This window comes from Macaca nemestrina, chromosome 12 (assembly GCF_043159975.1).
Source record: "Macaca nemestrina isolate mMacNem1 chromosome 12, mMacNem.hap1, whole genome shotgun sequence".
Lineage (NCBI taxonomy): Eukaryota > Metazoa > Chordata > Mammalia > Primates > Cercopithecidae > Macaca > Macaca nemestrina.
In genome coordinates, this window is record NC_092136.1 from 117490791 (window position 1) to 117512181 (window position 21391).

The 21391-nt window shown below is 50.7% G+C and overlaps 1 protein-coding gene and 1 long non-coding RNA gene across 2 annotated transcripts in view; one reads left to right on the plus strand and one right to left on the minus strand.

Moving 5' to 3' along the window:
• Positions 1 to 21391, minus strand: part of LOC105476431 (DS cell adhesion molecule like 1) — a 365099-nt gene that overhangs the window by 229642 nt on the left and 114066 nt on the right. The gene's annotated exons all lie outside the window — the stretch shown is intronic.
• On the plus strand, positions 1204 to 19521 carry LOC139357603 (uncharacterized). Its single transcript, XR_011611093.1, has 3 exons — positions 1204 to 1290; positions 8948 to 9022; positions 19385 to 19521. It is a non-coding gene; the product is annotated as an uncharacterized lncRNA (long non-coding RNA).

The window sequence follows — 21391 nt, forward strand, 5'->3', positions numbered from 1 at the left end:
GCTCTTCTTCCACAACGAAGAGGAGCCTCTCCAGGGCCCGCTGGAAAAGGGTGTTCTGCTCCTGGAATGTCAAGGAGGGATTGACTCTGGTGCGTGCGCTGGCCCAGCACAGTGAGCACAGACTGCTTGCTGCTTCTTGCCAGCATCACCTTACGGCGCTGGAGCTGGGCTTGGTCACTGGATGCCAGCTGGCACCAAGGCAAAATGAGATGACTACTTGAGAACAATGGCCTTTCCACCGTGCAACTGCCCGCTAATTGACAACAAAGGCTTCGTGGTGACTGGAGTCACAAGGCTGTCTTTACAAGCCCGGGATGGAATGCCAGCCTCTTTTAGGACCCATTTTTAAGCATAAACAGGAGCCACTGCGGGGTCCCTTCTGCAGCCCTAGAGTCTCTGGAGCTCATGCTACACATTCATCAGAGGTGCAGTAGCCGATGATCTGAGCGCGGACGGTTTGCCGGTGCTAGGCCCAAGTTGCGGGTTGCCTCTTCTAACTCATGGTCTGATATTGAGGAGACTTTCCTGATCCACTTCTTTGGGATGATGGAGTTCAACTCCTTCATAATTTATAGATTGGGAAACTGAAGCCCTGGAAAGCTGTGGCTTGCCCAAAGTCACAGTCCAGTTACCAGCAGAGCAAGAACTAAAGCCAGTGTCTTCAGAGAGAGACCTGAGATTGACTGAGGCCTGACATGTCAGGGCATTATGTTTAAGAAGAAGGCGTAGTTTATGCCATAGGATGTGGAGCCATGGCTCAGGGGAGGCTGGACTCCATCCAAAGGCCCAAGTCAACAGCTGACCTAGACCAACAAAGGCTTAACATCTCAGAAGAGTGTAATATAAGCATTAGCAAGAGGCAATTAACAGCTCAGAATTAGGATAAGCACATTTTCAAGTGGCAAAGATTCTCCTTAGGTAAAAACTTAGCCATGAACTAACCCTATAAACAAAAGTGTCAGTGAAACAAACCACACCTTTCCCCAGCATCCCAGCATCCAGATACTCCTCACTTGTGTTGCTTGAGCAAATGTTGGTTAACTGGGTGCCCCTAGGTCACGCGGTGAAGATTGCACCTTAGCTCCTAGTCAGCCTGCCTGTGCCTACCCTCAGTCTGGGTGTAGTTCTGACTTCCAGATGCACCAGCCTATTATTATCGGACTTGAAACAGAGGTGCCTCCCTCTCCTCTGGCCCACGATTCCTTCCTGGCTCCTAGGTAGTCTGCCTTCCAGCTCTGGGTAAGCACTGCTGCTATTTCAGAGTTCCTGGGAGCAAGAATGGGATTTAAGGTAAGCCAAGTTCAGCATAGTTCTGTAGTAGGAAGGGGCTGGTTTTTGGAAGAGTGTGTTTCTTTTGTGCTGAGTTTACTTTCCCCTTGAGCCCAGTAGTAAGTGGAACCGAAGAAGCTCCTTGGCTGTGATAATCACGCTGAGAGCTTAGATATTATAGGGGTTTTTAGTTGATGGAATATTTTCACATATAGCTAATATAAATCTGACCACAGACGATGAAGCCACTAGCAATGTTCTTGTTTAACAACTGGAAACTGGGGCCAAAAGAGGTTAAGTGCCCTGATCAAGGACGTATAGTTAACAGTAAAGTCAGGACAGCAATTGTATTCTCTGCCTCTTTAGTGAAGTGAGACTATCTTTCAAAACAGCTTGGCTGATCTAGACCTTGCCAAGACATTTTTATTGTTTAAACATGGGTCATATTGAGGTCCAAAGGGCAAGAGTTTGTGCAATGAGTTAGCACCTCTCGGGGAGGTGGAGGAAGCCACTGGGCTTGGCTCTGTGGGACGATTCAGGATTGACTGCTCTGGGCCAGTGTCAGCGTCTAAGCTCCCTGACTTGCCCGGGACATGTCTTCTGCCTCACACATTTTTTTTTTCTTTTGAGATGGAGTCTCGCTCTGTCGTCCAGGCTGGAGTGTGGTGGCACAAACTCGGCTCACTGCAACCTCCGTCTCCCCGGTTCATGCAATTCTCCTACCTCAGCCTCCGAAGTAGCTGGGACTACAGGCATGCGCTACCAGGCCTAGCTAACTTTTTTTTTTTTTTTTTGTATTTTTAGTAGAGATGGAGTTTTACCACGTTGGCCAGGCTGGTCTTGAACTCCTGATCTCAAGTGATTGGCCCGCCTCAGCCTCCCAAAGTGCTGGGATTATAGGCGTGAGCCACTACACCCGGCCGCTGCCTCACACTTTTATCCTAAGCTTACCCAGAGCCACTCCTCTCTTTTCATATCATCCTTTCTGTTTCTTCCTCTCTCTCCTGTTTCTTCTCCCCAACACAGGCTGTAGGAAGCAGCCCCAATACATAAGCAGGGTCTCCTACTTCCCAGTCCCCTCGTAGGGCCTGAGTCCCATAGAACAAGCTCAGAATGCAGAGCTCCAGGTGGGGAGAAGAAAACCACCAAAGCCTGCCCCTTCCTAGTTCCTCCCTTTTGGAAAGGTGCTGGTATTGTGTCTAATGCTGAAAGCACCATTGAGGAGCCAGACCTAAACTGAGGGCTTGGTTCTGCCGTAGTCCATATGCCTTTGGACAAATGGCTTTCCCCATCTGGGCCCCAGGTTCCTCATCTGAAAAATGACAGGTTGGATTCTGTAATCTCTGAGTTCCTTCCCTGCTCTCCGGTTCTCCATGAGGACTCATTTGGTAGGCAGCAACGGCAAAGTCTTCGCATAGATCTCATCCTCCAAAATGACTTTGCCATAAGAGGGGAGGCTGTAGCCGAGGCTAATAGATTCATGGAAACTCTGGAGAGTCCAAAAAGGATTTTAATTAAAATGTAAATGTTGTAAACAACCTAAGTCCCTCCATCCTGGGAGCTGGGGCCCAGCTGCCGAGAGGGGTCAGGGCACCATTCACCATTATTAGCATTAACAGGCGCCCTATATATGTTACCAATGCAAAATTCTACTAGGGGAGCTCATTTGCATGGAACATCCATGCAGGAATGGGTGTCCTCTAGCTTAGCTCAGGCATAGGGTGAGCTGCATCTACAGATGATTTTGTGTTCTGAATTTGAGAAAGACCTTCTGCCCCTCAATATCTTCCCACGACACTATAGACACCGCGGATGCCTAAAATCCCATCATTAAGAGTTCCTTTGAGTTGGGGATTGTGCTTCTACTGGTAGACAAATAGTGCAGAAGAGGTAAGTTTGTTTCATTATTGCTCACTTCCTAGCTATGCGATCCTGAGCACCAGTCCTTTGCTTTCTTAGAAATGGTGACAAAAATGCCTAGGCCACTGTTCCCAGGATGAGGGGTTCTGCAATGGCCTGGGCCAAGGACTCTTTTCTTGGAAAACCCAGAATCCTAGGGTTGGGCTCAGCCTTCTCCAGGTTGATGATCCAGGGACTCAAATTTGGAAGATGATTCCCCCAAACAGCAGGAAGAAACTCAAGGCCTGGTAACCAGACAGAGGCACCTCTCAGAGGACTACAGACCTCAGCCAAGAAACAACAGAGCAGCCTAGGAGGTAGCCATGACAATGCAAGGCCTTCCCTGGGGCTTCTGCCGCAAGGGAGGAGGAAAATGGGAATATAACAGGTGCATCGAATAGTGAATACACAGTGTGCCATCACTGGCTGGGTTTTGCATTCACTTTACTCACTGTAACTTTTGGTGATTGTCTAATTATGGCTCATTACAAACATCAAGTTACATTTGCAAGGTCGTAACTAGAGGGGAAGGATACAATTATTATAATGAAGACTCCACAGCCCCAGACTCTCTCCCCTCCAATCAGTCCCAAATGCCACTGCTTAAATCATTTTCCTCGTCTGCCACCTGGTCCTCCTAGGTCTCCTCTCTTGCATCCCTCCCTAAGGCCAGTGTGACAAAGCATGACTCAGGGCACAGTCCCCTTGGTGGCTTGTCCCCATCAAAAGGTACCTCTCTCTCTCATTTTCTTTCCTTGCTAATGAGCAGCTTTTTCCTGGTGCTGCCTGGATGGAGGAGAAGAGCTGAGGATGAAGTCACAGGGACTGGGCCTATGAAAAAGAATGGCTAGATGGAAGGCAGAGTTGGCACCTTCTAGCACAGTCTAGGGTTGGGGCCTGCCTGTTTGCTGTTGCCCAGCAAACAGTTCCTTGAAGGCCAGACACCAGTACCCAAACTCTAGGTCAGCGAGACTTCAGCATTAAGGACCATGGAGGGCTTGGAGTGGCCTGGATGCAACTTGTTTCTTGCCTTTCTCAGAAGTGCTTCTGCCACCAAATGTCCTGGAGGAGCCAGCCTCTTTCCTCTAAAGGCAGCTTCCCAGGGCAAAGGCTGGTCTGTATACAGAAAAAGGGAAGAAAGGGTTTGTCACAGACCCTGGGCTGTTGGTCACACCCCAGGGTCAAGTGCCATGTTTTTTTAAAAAAAGGATGGTCACTAACCCAAGTATTCAGAGAAGAGAAGGCTGAAGCAGGTGAGGAGGAAGCTGAGAAGTCTAGGCAAACTACCCTTTCATGGAACTGGTAGTTTTCAGTCTGGAAAAGAGATTTCAAGGGAGCATGACAGACGGCTTCGAAATGTGAAGGGCTGTCATGTATGAGAGGGAGCACACTTGGCCCAAGTGCCCAGAGGCAGAATCAGGACCTGCAATCCAGCCAACTGCAGACTTGGCTGTCTCATAGAGTCGTGAGTTCATGGATGACCACTCGTCAAGGATGCCAGAGAAAAGGCTGTCTCACTGGGTGGCAGATGCTCTCTGAGGTCCCTTCCATCCTAAGGCTGTGTCTTTGGCTCTAGGCAACAGCCTAGCACAACACCCTGCACATAGTAGGTGCTTAATCGATGTTTCTAGATTGTGAAATGGACGGTATTCAACTACACAAGGAAATTGGTTTTCAGGTAGGTGTAGAGACTTTCTCCAGCAAATCCTTTCAAACCAAAGATAGGGAATGCAGCTCTTAAATAGGGGTTAACAAAATTCTTGCAAATTAGAGTCACCCAATGTGCTTACTTAAAATGCAGATTCTTGGGCCCCACTCAAAATTTGAATTCAGTAGGCCTGGAATGGGGACAAGAAACCTGCAATTTTTAACAAGCTCCCCAGATGATTCCTAAGCATGTGATTGCCAGGCAGCATTTAAAGAAATGTAGACTCACAAAAAATCACGGGTTCTTCTGGTTCCCGGATATAAGCCCCACCAGAGTGGTCACTGCCTTTGCCTTACCACATCCACTTGTCCCCGGAGATGGGGAAGGCCCACATTGGATTCTGGCTGAACCCCAGGCGACAGTGAGGCCCAGAGCAGCAGGAAGAAGGCGAAGGCATCTTTCAGCATGAGACCCATTCTCGGACCCATGGCATTTCATGCTACTGAAAAGCCAGCCTTCGAGATCCTTGCTATATCACAGAATCAGCCCTGAGAGCCTGCCCACCTCCCACGATGCTTCTGATCTCACCGCTTACCTTGCTGTCATGGCTCCCACCTGGCCCTCCTACCTGGGTTCAGTCTTTGCTCCCACTTTCCCCAAAATTGCGCTCTGCTACTGCCTCCTCTACCTTTGATTTTCCAGCCTGGCTCCCAGGACCCTGAGGCCATCCCCCACCAGTGGCACCAGTCCTGTAAGCAGAAGCCAGCCTGCATCTCTCTGGGAGCTCTTCCACGTGCTGGACTGAGAAAGTGGAAGGGCTAGAATCCATGGCCCATAGATCCTCCTGTATCTCCATGGTACTTCCTGCCCCTCTCCCACCACCACTGGAAGTGGTGAACCCAGCGTCTTCCAGGAGGCTCTCTCTCACTATGCCCACATCGCCGCCAAGTGCCCGGCCAGGCCAGAAACTTCCCTCCCCCTGCCCTTTCTCTACAGGGATTGATTTGTTTAGTTTCAACAGTTTAATCTTCTCCTTCCCTCGGAGCAGAGCTGTTTCCCTCTGCTCCCTGGTGGGAGGCATTCTGTATAGGACTGAGTACAGGGGGGCTGGGGGAGGAAGGCAAAAGAAAAAAAAGAAAGAAGGAAGGAAAACATACCTCCTGGCAAAACCCAGAGCACCACTTACACAACATCTTTCCCCGCTACATTATTTATAGCGGGACTGAAACATTTATTCCTCCCCTGCTCTTCCAAAGAGCACCGGTGTTTCCGCTGAGCTGTAACAAGTACAGCAAGGCCGGCTGCGAGGCTGTATTGCTCAGCGCCATCACCAAACATTTGATACACAACAGTGCACCCCAGAAAATGCTGTGGCTCCCAGCAGCTGGGAGGAGGGGCCGGACCTGGGAAGAAAGAGGGCGTAGTTCCAGGATGCTGGGAGAAGAGGCCAGGGGAAGGGATCAGGATTTGGGGTCCAGAGAGGAATGGTGGCAGCGTTCAGGCAAACAGCTCAGGGGCCCACATTCAGCCAGACTTGCAGAGAACCGGAGGCCTAAAGCAGCGAGGGGCCGTGGTAGGCGAGTAGCCAAATCTACAACAATGACACTCTAAGGGGCGGTGGCTGCTGACAGGCTTTCTGAGCAGGTATTTTTTAGTCAACAATTTATATAAATAAGTACATTTATGAATTGCAGTGGGGTAGAGAGAGTAGGGACTTTGAATCCACTCAGATCTACCTCCCAGGACCCCTCTGATGCCTCCCTGCCATGTGATAGAGATCAAGCCACATCATCTCAAGGAGGCTCAGTTCCTCTTTCTGCAAAAATAAGGATGACAGCTCCTACCTTACATTGCTGTTTTGAGGTGTTCCGTTTGTATATGAGAAGTACCTAGCACTGTATGTGAATTTCACCTCAATTTAGAAAAGGGCAGGGGGCACTTAGGACAATGTCTACCCCATAATGGATACTCCACAAAGGGAGCTCATGGATTTTTATTGTATTCATGGATTTTTGCGGAACTGTTTCCTGATGGCCTGGTTTACAAACTAATGACAATACATGGTGCACTAAGGGAGGCCTAGCATTCTCAGAGCCTCTAGCTGTCTTTAAAAGAATGCACCCATAGACCCATGATGGCGGAGTTCCGCACCCCTACTCCTCCTGGCTTTGCCTTAGCTGAACAAGCAGCTACCTTGTCCCTTTCACAGCTAGGACCCATCTGAAGGTGTCTGCTGGGCACCTTCAGAACCACGTCCATCAACAGGCACTGTGATCTGCTTGCTGTTCCGGGCACCCCCAGGCCCAGCACCCTTTCTGCCTTTCCTTCTTTTTTTCTCTCACTCTGCCATGCTTGTTGGTAGCCAGGCCAAGCCCTGCCCATCTCAGTGGAAGTCCTATTTCCTGCTGAAGTCTGCGCTGACAATGCCTGCCCTCATGACCCTCCCTGAGCCCTTGGGCTGCTCCCAGGCTGGCCTCCGACCTATGGCTTTTCACAGTTGTGATGCCTTGTTCACGTGGGCCCAGTCTCCCCGACCGCACAATCAGCCCCTCGAAGCCCCGGGCCAGTTCATTTTCTTCTCTGGTGTCCCCAAGGGGACTGGGAGTCAGCTCTTACTAGCTAGGCAATTATAGAAAAGTCAAAAAACATTTCTAAGATTTGGTTTCCCTTCTGTAAAATGAGGCTACCTCAATGGAACAACAGCAATGACAGCCACAAGCACAGCTAACCCTTCCTGCGGGCAGAGTGAGCGGGCCGTGGTCTAAGAGCCGAGTGTGTACTCAGGAACGCTCAGGCAGGCAGGAGTGGCTCTGGGTTTTTGGGTGTGAAGCATATATGATTTTGGCAGTCTACTGATAAAACAGGGCCTCGGATTGGGTCTGTGCAAATAAGGGGCTCTGAAGCTTAAGCTGCGGTGGCTTCCTGGAAAATCTATCTCTGTAGCCAGGTATTGTCATTGTCCCTATTTTACAGATGAGGAGACTGGGCCCAGAGATACTAACTCGCCCACCGTCACACAGCCAACCTGTGTGGAACTGGGGTTCACACCAGGCAGCATGGCACCTGAGCCCATAATCCCAACCGCCTCAGTCCCTGCCCAGGACAGAGGGCTACTAAGGTGTGAGGCAATGCCACACAGCCCTAAGACATGCTGACGTATAGGTTGGTCAAGAGTCAGAAAACGAAAGAAACAGGAATCTATAGTCAGCCCAACCTCCTCATTTCCCAGATGAGGAATCCATTGCTCTGGGAAGTCAGAGACTCTTGCAAAGGTACACACACCACCAAACAGTCCAGGACACTCTATTGCCTGCGTGAAGATTGAGGAAGGACTTTTGCCCGGTTGGTCAGTGGCTGGTTCTCCTCCATCACTGTGGTCAGAGCTCAGGGCTGCTGCTGAGACCCCTGTAATGCTCCGAGGGGCTGCTTGTTGGCCTCCCTGGGCCCCAGGAAGCAGAGTAGTATGGTGAGAGGGGCGTGGACCTCAGAAGGCCCTGAGGTCACATCCAGCCTCTGGTGCTTCCTACCTATAGGCCCTTGAGCCAGCCTGTTCGGCATCAATTTCCACATCTGTAAATTGGGAGTGTTAATACCTGCTGTAAGCATGCTGGGGATCAAACAAGACGACACATGTAAAGAACCCACCCAGTGGCTAGCATTTTCCATAGTGCATGTTAGAAGGTGTGTAATCAATGTTAGTGCCCCTACCTCCGTCCAATAGTCAGACGCCTACATTATAACAGAGTACCCACTAGGACTTCAGCCCTTTGTTTTTGTCTTATTCCTGGTTTGACTTTCTGCCTGTTCCCTGACCTGGCCCTTCAGCTGCTGCCAGATGCCCCTGAGGACAAAGCTGCTGCCGGGCCTCTCTCTCTGGGTCCTATCCCTCCCTCACTGGGCCTGTGTCCCACCCCCAGTTCTGCAGAACTGCCTCAGCCTCAGGTGGTGGGGAGTATGAGACCTGAGCCACAGGCAAAAGACCCCTCTGAAGGGCCGGCCCCGGCAGGAGTGCATTGTCTAAAGGAAGGTCGCAAATTCAGGCTTGGTTTTAGACGTGGCTAGGTCGGAGGGCTATAAGCCTCGATCTCTTCTTCTGTAAAGTGGTGATTTCAATGCCTCTGCCTCTCTCAGGGTGGCTGGAAGGATGAAATGCAGTGATGGATCTGGAATGCCTAGCAGATGCGTGGTGAGTTCTCCATAATGCAGGTAATTACTGTCCAAATCCATGTATTCACCATCATGCATTTTTGGGGGTGGGGCTGTCAGGTGGGCAGTCAGCAGGTATTAGTGGCCTGGTCTGGGTGGTTGGTTCATCCAGGAGTCTGGACAGCAGCTGGGTGTCCAAGGAGCAACACCCAGCTTTCCCGAGATGGCTGGCAGGGCAGGTGGGACAAGGAGCCTGCTCTCCTGACAAAGTCAATGTTGGTGGCCGGGCATGATGGCTCATGCCTGTAATTCCAGCACCTCGGGATGCCGAGGTGGGTGGATCACTTGAGGTCAGGAGTTCGAGACCAGCCTGGCCAACTTGGCAAAACCCTGTCTCTACTAAAAATACAAAAATTAGCTGGGCGTATTTGTGCACGCCTGTAATCCCAGCTACTTGGGAGGTTGAGGCACGAGAATTGCTTGAACCCGGGAGGCAGAGGCTGTAGTGAGCCAAGATGGCGCCACTGCACTCCAGCCTGGGCGACAGAGACTCCGTCTCATAAAATAAAAAAGTAAGTCAGCATTGGTAATGGTTCTGCCTGGGGTCTGACTAGCCCCTCAGTCTCAAATGGGCTGGCTTTCTGGGGTGGCCGGGGGTGGGGGTGGTGCTCATCTCCTTGGGCACTGAAGAGCCAGCCCAGACACTGAGACTGTTTCCAGGTAGTTAACTCCTCTTTGTTTCTTCCCAACTCTTCCTTCCTCTTTGCATCCAGGACTCAGTTTCCCACTAGCCCCTCAGCCTGACTTTCTCCTCTGCTTTAAGTGCCTCAAAAGCCACCTCCTGACCTGACACAGAATCCAACCTTCAGAGTTGATTGTTGATTATAACACCCAGAAAAAGGTGATCGGAGGCTTGGCAGCATCCTTACTCCCAAGAGGAAATGCTGCTTCCCATTCAGTGTCCAGTACTTCTTCCTGTCCCACGAGCCACCCGGTATCCGAACACAGTGAAGGCAGATTTGTGTTTGTAATTCTTGCAGTGGAGAAGAAGGGAGGGTATGGAATCTAGTGCCAGATGATCTACTACTGCTCATTAGGTGCCCGATGTCGGAGCAAGCAAGTTGACCTGACTCTGAGAACAATATAACAGCTAAACACAATTCACATTATTATGCACTGAGTGTTTTATACACACGGTCTCCTTTGTTCCTACAACAACCCTGGGAGGTGGATACTCTTATTCCCATTTTCTTTCATTTTTCATTGATTCACTCTTTTAAAAATATTTTGAAATGTCTACTATATGCCAGCTAAGGCAGCAGGAATATAGTGAGGAATAAGACAGATGTGGTCTCTGTCCTCATCGGAGCTTACGATCCAGATGAGGAAACTGAGACTCGAGAGGTTGGCTAAGGCCACAGGATATCTGCCCTAGATAGTGATGTCATGCCTCCTATCTCTCTGCAGGGTGCTTTGCAGTCTACAGATCCCATGGGATCTTCATTCCAGAGCAGCCCCCAGCCAGCTGCTCAGTGTCTCGGGAGTCTGGTGTAAGCTCTCAGCAAAAACTGGCTTCGGCATGAGGATATGTAAAGGCACCTTGTAATCTGCAAAGCACAGTGTGCCCATTGGTTGTTTTTGTGCCTCATTATGCTATAGCCCAGCGGGTACCTGGGAGGCTGGCCAGGTCCCTCTCTAATTGCGGGATGCTGGCAAGTGAGCCCAGGCAGGCACCTGTGCCAGTCCCTGAATGGCACTGGGTTCCAGGCAGAGAGAGCTTGCCCTCCCCGACCCTCCTACCAGTGCTCAGGCTCTAGCTTCCATCTGACTGCAAAGCAACCGGGTCTCACACCAGCCACTTCTGCTGCTCAATGCCATCTCCTTCCGGCTGTTCCTGCTGCTTCAAAGCGTGGGGAGTAGAGAGAAGAGGAGTGAGGTGTGAACAATAGCCAACTTGCCTAAAACCCTGATGCTGGAGTTAATAAAAAGAAATGAACCCATTTAGGCTAGCACCCAAATTACAGTCTCAGTTTCACTGTAGTGATAGAAGGCGGGTACTCTGGCAGGGAGCTTGGAGTCGGTCTGGGGGGCGGCAGTGGTGGGGGAAACGGGTCTTCTGCTGTAGACTGGTAAGCCTGGCAATTGGATTTGTTTTCTCCCTCCCTTTCCAGCCACCTCTCCTCTCCAGATCCCACTCCTATGAATATATTTGTTTGTTTATTCCTATTGATTTCCAAACGCCTAGGTGCCCCCAGGGCCTCTTGCTGCAGGTGTACCAAATGTAAATCCGACAATTACAGTCAATCCAGCAGCAAAAATTCCCTATAAAAGGAGAAAGCCAAAGGGCTTCCTGCTGGGGAGTGCAGCCCTCAAAGACAAGTCCTCCATTGAAGGGCAGCTTCAATGGGCCTGGCAGCGCTGGCACAGGCAGGCACCAGGGTGGGCAGATGGTCTGGGGGACGGGCCCTCAGGCTGGCTCTGAGAAAGCTCTGCCTCACGTTGCTTGTGGTGGCACCTTGCCTTGGGAGACCTTCGAGGTCCCCATCTGCCTGAGCTGGGTGAGTGGTGAGAGACGGCAGCACGACTTTCTCCAGCCCAAGCCTCCCATGCCAGATCCTTCATCCATTCAACAACCAGCTAGCGGACCTTCTTAGAGCCAAGCTCTGTGCTGGGCCCTGGGCATACACAAGTGAACAAGACAGACACGGCCCCAGTGCTGATGGGGCTGACAGTGTAGTGAGGAAGACCAGATTAAAAACAACAAAGATGGGAGTGTTTGGGTAGAAACCAGGAAGAAAGTGAAATGGACAAGGGGTGCTTTAGGTAGGTCAGGAAAGAGACATTTCCTGAGAAACATGACATTCACACTGACCTGAAGGATGAGATGGAGCCAAGTGTGAAGCATGGGGGAAGGGTTTTCCAGCTGAAGGAACATGTGCAAAGGCCCTGGGGCAGGGGCGGATGGAACACCCTGGTTTGTCTGAGAAACTGAGATTCATGTGGCTATAACTCAATGAGCAAGCGGGCCTGTGGCATGAGATGGGCTCAAAGAGTGGCAAGGAACAAACCACAGGGGCCTCAGAGGCCCATGAAAATGTCAAGCAAGAGCTGATGGCCTGGCCAAGCCTGTGATTCTAGACCCTTTTTAAAGGAAGGAAACTTTCTGGCTCCTAAGTTTTCGGTGACCTTTGTGTGCCTTTAAGTAAGGAAAGGAAAGAGGTTAAGCACTGTGATGCTTGGCTCTTCCTCCTAATTTTAAGTACACTGTATATACCTCAACTTCTCTTTATCATTCAGAACCAAACCCACTCATTCATTGATTCACTCCAGTAAATACCAAATACCTATTATGTGCAAGGCAGACAGGCAAGCAGGCAGGAGGTGAGCAGCAAGTTAGGTTGGACCAGGTATATCATAATGGGGAGGCCAGACTTGATTCGGGAGAATGGGGACCCTTCGAAGGTTTTGAAACAAGGGAATGACAGACTCAGATTCAAACTGCACAAGGAGGTTCCAGGTGCTGTGTGAGGGCTGATGGGAAGGGTCAACTGAGGCTATCGTCAGAGGCCACTGTGATTGTCCACTAAGTGGCATAACTCCTCCTGGAGGCATCTGGCCACTCCCCAGGACAGAATGAAAGGGCTGTGCCTCTGTGCTTGGGTAATGTTTCATCCTTACTTCTATTGTAGTCCGGTTTCTAGAACGCCCTTGACTAGAGAATCCATTAAGACTTTGGGCAAAGGCATGGGGAAGGCGGGAGCGAACCTGTCCCCGAGGGTTATTTTGCTGATGTGGACAGTGAAATGAATTTGTGTTCCTGGGCACGTAATAACTCGACAGAAGGGAAGGCGCCCAGAGGGCCTGGGTGACAGAGGAAGTCGGACTGGAATTCCTTTCTCCACGCACCTATCCACATGGATAACTGAGAGCTGGCTGCACGTTGAAAGAGGTGCACATTCGGAAACCAGGAGGCCTATTCCCTCTGGCCTGTGCCTGGCATAAGGAATGCACTTGACGTTAACACTTCAAAGCACCAGCCCAGTCCACAGCTCCTGGAGAGGGACACAGCCTGGGCAACCTGCGCCTGCAGCAGTGTTTGATATGCAAATGTCCTGCCTCTTTAAGCTAGACTATTTGCGAAATGGACAGTTAGAATCAGAGTTAAGGAATCTGAGCTCTTAGAGATCATGGAGCCCCAAACCCTCGCGTCATAGAGCAGGTTGCAGAGGCCACACTCAGGTGAGATGACTTATCGTGGTACCCTCAGTTAAAAGGCCTCGGTCTCTTCCATGGACTTCAGTGGCCACGTGGAGTCCATGTTTACATCTCGGGGCTTACCTGCTAAACCCAGCACACACATAAAATGTCTCCCAACAGCAGTCTAGGATCTGAGAAATAAATACTTAGATAAAAAGCCATTTGCCAAGACCCAAATGCCTTTTAACAGAGGCTGTTTGCCCGGCAGTATAAGCCAATTACCAAAGGATTGTGTTCCAAATGCAGCCTAACTGTCTCAGAGTCACATCAGGGGGAATCAATAAGTAGTTAATCAATGGATTGATTGATCATTTACTGCTAGTAATTAAATTTTGAGAAGGTACAAATTCTATTACACCTACAGTCAGTCAAAAGCAATGCTCAGATCCTGGAACATGGAAGCAAATAAAAATGGAAACCGCATGGCCACAGTATTAGAAAGGCAGAGTGGGCAGGGGAGAAGGAGACTTTATCTGATATCATTGCAGGTGTTTAGGGTAAAAGAAACCTTGGGCCTCATCCAGGCTGACCCCCTCAATTTGGAGACGAGGAAACCAGAGCTCAGGAGGTTGGATTCTTCCAAGGGAGCCAGCAGGTTACTGTGGAAGCAAGGATTACACTCAGGCCTCCTGCCTCTCAGCCCAGTGCCCTTGAACAGAGGGGCAGGCAGTCCCTGTTGTATAATTTGGGGTTGGTATTTGACATCATCAGTGCTTTGCTAGTGGCTTTTTCTTTAGGGGCACTCACTAGACCTTTAGCTGGCCATTTCCCCCTGCTCCCCAATCACATGGCCTTCCCATTAGCAAAGATTCACAAAGATGCTGCTGGCTTTATAGATCAGTGCCTTTCTTCTGGCAAAGTCGAAAGGAAAAGTGCTCCAAGGATAAGGATTTGCCATCACTCAGGAATTCAACATGAGTACCTGTACATGGAACAGTTCCCGGAGACGCAATCACAGCAACTTCACAATAAGCCCATGGGCATCCAGGGTGAGCCCACGAGTGGGCAACACACATGGTGTACGCGTCCTGTTTGTCCAACGTGTCCCATTTTCTTATTCAATACATGTCATTATCATTCTGGGTTCTGTTTGACTCCTTTCCTTTAGTGCTTAAACTGGGTATCACCATGAGCCCAACATACTTGTTGAACTGATTCAAAGACTCAGGGTATCATACAACACACTTAACAACAGTTCGTGCAGGATAAGTGCCTTTTATGCCAAGTAAGGAGATAAATGCCAATTGATTTACCTATGTCTGGAAGTAGGAAGTGGAGGAAGAAAAACCTTTGGGTATGCTGTATTAATACATTTCTGCAGTTGTTCCCAAACTCAAGTGGAAACTCCTCCAGGAAGCCTCCCCAGACCACCTGCCTGGATCTGGGCTCTAAGACATCTGTGCTCCTCTGGGCTTGCTCATCTCCTCGGGCAATCAGTTTTCATCGCCTGTTTTTGTGGCTCTCTGTGGACAAGCTGTAAACCCAGAGTACCTTCCTTCAGCCAGTCAGCATGACACCCTTGGCCCTTGCTGCCAGTCTAACTGTGATCAAGAAAGGCAAACACGTTTTTATTACTTGCTTAAGCCAAGTGGAATTAGGTAGGTAAATCTTCTGGGAGGAAAATCAATGCATTCCAAAGCCAAATATCAATGATTTCTGAATTATCCTCTGCTTTTCTAAGATCTGTGCTGGTGTTTCTGTTTACGTTACGCACCTTCCTGAGCCAGCTCCTGTGTGGACTTCTCCAACCAGAAGAGGAGTCAAACAGAACCCAGTCAACTCCCCAGGCAGGGAATCCTGTCTGCTGCTCGTTTCTTCCCATCATGCTCGAGAGAGTGCTTTTCACGGGGGCCTATCCCAAGTGCAGATGGTCTGATGCTCTGCTTTCCTCAAGAGTCTGGCCCCATCCCCATTTTCCCATCCTCTGCCCCCCTCCAAACTCCCCAATGCCCAGGGAGGCAAATCAGAAAGATTAAGGATTACGTGACATGTCCTGTGCAGCCACAGGTAATGCCCAAACCTCCTGCTCCCTGTCTAATTGGACCTGCTGCCTAGAAGTCTGATTTAATCAGCCTGTGATCACCACTGGGTTGGGGAGGTGGGGGTGGCTCAGGAAGAGGATGAGGCTCCCAGGCCTGGGCTTACGCTGTTGGTTGGTCCCAGCTGTGCGTGTGCACAATCAGCCTTTATTAACTATTACACTTCATTCCGGACAGCTGCCTGGGGAGAACATTGATTCATTTCCCAACCTTTTAGGCTGCCCTGGAACTCAGCGTTTCCATTTATTTACCTCCTTATTTCTGTGCACACGTGCAGGCTGGAGCTGGCCCTGTAAGATGGTGCTAAGAAATGGATTCAATTAGAAGTGCATGTCCCACATCCTTTCCTCAGACATCCACCTTTCCTCGAGGCTCATTCATGTGGTGGGTTTCCCTCCATCCCCCCACCTTGCATGCCTTCGGTAGATTCTCCACTGGAGGAAGCAAGTGCGGCACTTACATCCAAAGCGATTTACGTTGCCAGTACTAGTTTAGGTCCTCTCGGCTGTATATATGAGTGTGACATGCACTCATAGGAATGCTGGTTCTGTCCCATTTCCTCATGACCTGAGCCCTAGGGGTGTGCCTGGCAGGTGCTGTGGATAGCACCTGGGACATAGCTGGTGCTTCTTTCTGGTTTTCCAGCCAGGCCTGTCTCCAAACTGGGGGATCCTAGGTGGATACTGGGGTGGAGTCACTACTGAAGGCAGGAAGTTTTGGGTTCTTTGAAGGGGGGAAGCCGAAGCAGTACCCACGTTCTACAACAAGGTAAGGGAGTTCTAGGTAGAAGCATTTCTGATGGGCCAGAAGGAACTGCTATGATCCTCTCAGTGGATGGGGTCATCCAAAATGGCATGGGTACCACGTCCTCATGATTTGGGTCATGCATACCAGGTGCCAAGGCCTCTCACTGGATATTAATGGGATATTTGTCAAGGTAGTAAGTATCCCCGCAAGGTACCCCGCCCAGATATCCCGCTGCAGATTCAGGATCCCAATCTTCCATGAGGCACCCGGCCAAGCACCCCTTTCTTCTGTATGGACTCGAAGAGAGGCCATTCCATTGGGGAGGGCCGAGTGGTCCAAGCAGAAGAATATCCTCACAAAGCCCTCAGAGAGATGGCCCTTTAAATCTCTGCTGTGTGTTCAGATTCTCTCTGCTGCTACCAGCTGGGTGACTTTGGGCAAATCAGATGACCTCTCTGAGTCTGTATTTCTGCATTTGTAGAATGGGGCAAATCTGCCCTGGATGCTTGTCCTATAGGGATCCTAAGAACCACATGGGATGATCTGGGTGGGGTACAGGTTTGTGAAAGGTAAAGTATCTTATCAGGCAGAGAGTGGCATGCTTAAGAGAGCAGATGCCAGAGGCAGCTCCCTGGGCTCAAATCCTGGCTGTGCTGCTGCCTAGCTGTGTGACCTTGGGCAAGTTATCGCCCATTCTGTTTCCCATTTGTAAAAAGAAGATAGTAACAGCAACTCCTTCACAAGCTTGCCATGAGGATGTATGAGTTAACACATGTGAAGGACTTAGAACAGTGTGTGTAGCGTTTGTAACTCTACTCAGGGATAGTCTGTTTCATTAATGTGTTGTTTTAAAAACACACAGACAATAACATGACTCGGAACATTTCAAACATACCACAAAATATCAGGGTTATGCTTCCCAGCCTGCCAGCCAGGATCTCGCTCTGTTGCTCAGGTTGGAATGCTGTGGTGTGATCATGGCTCACTGCAGCCTCAAACTCCTAGGCTCAAGTGATCTTCCCGTCTCAGCTTCCTGAGTAGCTGGGACTACAGGCGTGTGCTCCTTCCTACACCTGGCTAATTGATTTTTTTTTTTTTTTTTTTTTTTTTGAGACAGGGTCTCACCCTGTTTCCCAGGTTGATCTTAAACTTCTGGTCTCAAGCAATACTCCCACCTCAGTCTGGGGGGCTTCCTTTCCTTCAGACATGGGTCCCAGTTGACAATTGGGCATGTGAGAAGAAACCTGAAATCACTGTAAGGACAGGCCTAGCTGTGTGGTTGGTTTTCTAAGTGCACGTCCCCCTTTGCTCCCCCAGCAGAGGCCAAAACTGAAGCATCTCGGGCACCATTTCTCGTTGGCATAAAGGCCGGCTATTGACACCTGCTCTCATCTCTCATCCACCAGCAGCTCTGAAAGTAACCCGCAGACTCTCAGCTGGCCACTTCAGCCTCGGTCTTATCAATAATTCCTCCTGGTGAAATGCAAACTGCATCGAACGGCTCCCACTCCTGATTAGGATTCTCTCTCCATACTGAGTGGTCCCCACTCCAGGGCTAGCTTTTTATGAGTTGGGGGCTGGGGATGTGAAGGGGAGCTGGGAAGTAGAGGAGGAAATAGTGCTTTCGAGCTGCAGTTCTGCTAATGGGTTCCAAACCCACCAGATTCTCTCATAAAAAGTTTATCATGATTGAAACAGTAAAATAGAGCAGAGAGCCAATGAAAGGACTGGCAATATTATCACAAATTGGCAGAAAAAAAATCATCGCTAGTTTTGATTACAAAAAAAGCAATCATAAGAGAGGAAGGAAGAAGAAAGCCACAGCATCAGATAGCAGAGTTTTTACAATTCAAAGGCAGGGAATGAGGCAGAGATATTAGACATGGTTCTGACACATTCCAGACCTCTCCTTTATCTTTACAAAAGGGGTAAGGAAAGCGTTTGGACCAGGGCTAGGAAGATTCTTCTGCCATTCAACATCTTAACTGTACTTCAATGCAAGTGGCTCTGGACACCTGTGGGGCACGAGAGTGAGGTCTGGGAGCTATCTGGTTTCTCCTCCAGTCGCCTTTCCCTTGTAAACATAGCAGACCCCAAACCTGCCTCGCCAGCCCTCCTTTCCCCAAAGGGTCCAGGGGGTTCCATTGCCACAACTGCACAGACGGGGTGCTCCTGGGACCAGTCCTTCCTAAGCCCTCAGAAGCTGTCACACCTCCAGCCCAATCAGCCTCCATCACAGGTGGCCAGGGAGGGCCTAGAGCTGTCTGGATGGACCAGCAGCTGCTCAGCAGATGTCTCTCCCAGCAAGCAGCGTGGGTGGGAGCTTCACTTCACAGGGCCAGGTGGCAGGGCCGCACTCCGCTACCTGAGGGGTCGGCACTGGGAGCTGTGGGCTCCCAGCGGGCCCAGGGTTATGCCTCTGGGAAACAGGCTTGTGGGTGGGCTGGGAGTGCCGCCCAGGCTGCTGTCAGTAAACCCACCAGATGCTCATCGCGGAGGGGTGTGGCCGAGCCACGAGAAGGCTAACTGAAGGAGAGTCCCACAGGGACAGGAGAGGCCGGGTGGAGAGCACTGGGAGGGGAGCCAGGAGGCCCGGAGACCCCTGACCAGTGAGGGACTTGGCTCAATCATTTCATCTTGCTGGGTGGCAGTTTCTTCACATCTCCCACAAAGGTTTGAATAAGTCCAAATCTTAAGCTTGAAGCTCCAAGTCTCCTTTCGTCTCTGATATCCTCAATTTGTGATGATGGCATGTAAAACAGGGCATTTCTCATGGTCTCAGAATTTCTTCAGGAGCCTAAAGCTGAGAATCATAGGCGACAAGGACCTCTACATTCTAAGAAGAGGTGCTAGACTTCTGAGAAGGGCTTGCCAAGGGGTAGGGTGGGCGGCTGGTCCCAAGCCCCTGAGCCCATCACAGCTCCAGTCTGGGTAAAAGACATAGAATAGGCATCAAATGAAGCGGTGGAATGAGGTTCTTTTTTAACAGACTGGGGCATTCTGTGGGTTCCCCGTGTGTGTCTGAAAAATGGGTCCTATCTGTGGTCCTGTGAGCCCAGGAAAGCCAGGGAGGGAGCAGGGGGCAGGGAGAGGGGAGGCTGCTGAGGAAATCCTGGGGCAGAGGAATGGGGCTTAGGTTCTGCGGCTGCAGGGCAGGGGCTGGTGAGGACCCTGGCTTGTGGGAAGAGGGAGCAGAGAACGTTCTGGAGGGCTGCAGGACCATGGGGGGCTTCTCCCTACCAAGGGGCAGGTAGACACCGTGCAGGGCAGAAGGGACAATAACCACGGCTAACTTTTACTGAGCACTTCCTGCACACCAGCTCTGTTTGGAGCACACGTGATATGCTAACCAAACATGTTTATTAACCCCATTTTACAGCTAAGGTAACCGAGGCACAGACAGTTGAAGGGACTTGCCCAAGGCTGCTGAGCTACTAAGCATTCGAGGAGGGACATGACTCCAGGCAGCCTTGCTCCAGAGTCCTGATCTTCACCCTGTGCTGCACTGTACCTCTGACAGAGCTGTCTCAGACTCCACTCCCAGGACTGCCTGCCGATGAAAGAGGCCATGCAGTGTGTCCTAGAACAGAGCTAAGGCGGACTCCGGAGACCCACCATAAAGGTCATTGCCTGCATGGGGAACAGTGCAGTGTTAAAGGCCCAGAGAGCTGCCTCCAAATAACTCACAGTATCTTCTGTGAGAAAGAGGGCGGCTGACACGCTCGCTCTACCAGCTGCAGCTGCTAAGTACAATGACCCTTTTACCCTCTTCCTCTCATCCCTCCTCCCAGCCTGGAGTCAGCTGGGGAATGGTGAAGCCGAGAGAGATCCCCCCACTTTTTTCTCCTTGCGGGGTTACCCAGCCTAAGTGAGCCCCAGGCTGCAGGGTGGGGTGGGTGCGGGGGAGGAGAAGCCTCGATAGATGAGGGTTTGCAGTTTTGATTTACATTCGTGAACAAATATTTACTGAGCATCTACTATGTGCAGAAACTGTTTCAGGCCCTGAGGATATGGCAAAGAATAAAATGGACAAAATCTTTGCCCTCTTGGAGTTTACAATGGAGTGGTAAACTAAACAAACAAGAAAATACCTTGTAGGTCAAATGGTGTTAAGTAGTTAAGTACCACGGTGGGGGTGTTGAGCAGGGAAAGTTGGGGGGCAGCTGTATTTGAGAGAGGGTCAGGGAAAGCATTTCTGAAAAGGTGACATTCCTGAGAGTCCTGAAGGTAGTGAGTGTGTCACATGGGTACCTAGTGGAAGAACACTCCAGGAAGCAGAACGGGGGACAGCAAGTTCCGAGGCTAGGGGCCAGCACAGGTTGGCATGTTTCAGGACAAATGGCAAGCACCAGAAGGCAGATGGGGAGAAGTGGCAGGAGATGAGGACAAAGAGGAGTAGGGCATAGGGCCAGGCTGAGCAGGGCCTTGTAGGCGAGGACTTTGGCTTCTACTCGGAATGGGGTGACAGCCAAGAGAGGGTTTTGAATAGGATTGTAATGAGTTTTCAATACTAGAGAGAGAGAGCAGAAATGCTACTGGATTGTCTGCAAATGAGTGCCAGAGGCAGGTTCAAGCGGAGAACATCTGCAGCCAAAGTGATGGGACACATATGGGGAGGGGCTCCTTCCAGGCTCAGTGGCCCCACTGCCTTCTGCTGAATGGAAGGCCACTTCGGGTCTGCCTGGGCCAGAGCAGAGGCCAGGGCTCACTGCCACTCCAGAGGCTGACTTTGGGTCTGGCCAGTCTGGGGCGATGCGTGTTAGGCACGGAGCAGAGGGAGAGCTGAAGGTGGACTTAGGTCCCCCACAGCAAGCAGGCTTGTGGCTAACCACAGAGCCTCTCTGCCCCAGAGGCCCAGGAAGAGACCTAGCAAACACCAGGATTCACGAACCAACCGGGCAGCAGGTGCAGTGGTTGGAGCTGCGGGAGCGCAGTCAGCAGCCCTTCCTCCCCAGAGAGGGTCAGGGGAACTTCCAGGAGGAGAGGCACACTCAGAAGGCCTGGCAGACTGGGTTGCATTCAAAGGAGACTCCACCAATGGCTATTTTGAAACCTGGCTATGATTGCTGGGTGATGGGTGATTTTTTCCAGCCCTTGGTGAGCAGTAACTTCTCTGATGACCTTGGCCATACCCTGTACCCCAGCATAGCCTGCTCATATTCCTAAAGCTGCCAGCTGCTCCACCCTTTCTAGGATAGTTTCTGGCTCTCCTCCTGGGGGCCCTGGGCCACTGCTCTACCTCACCTTCACCTTCCCTGCTGTCTGGGCTCAAAGCCTATTCTAATGTAATCCACAAAAAGCCTGCCTGAGTTCTCCTGGATTCCTGGGGAGGCCAGAACAATAGCAGCAGCCTACAAACCCAGCAGGCCGATTTGTTTCAGCTCAT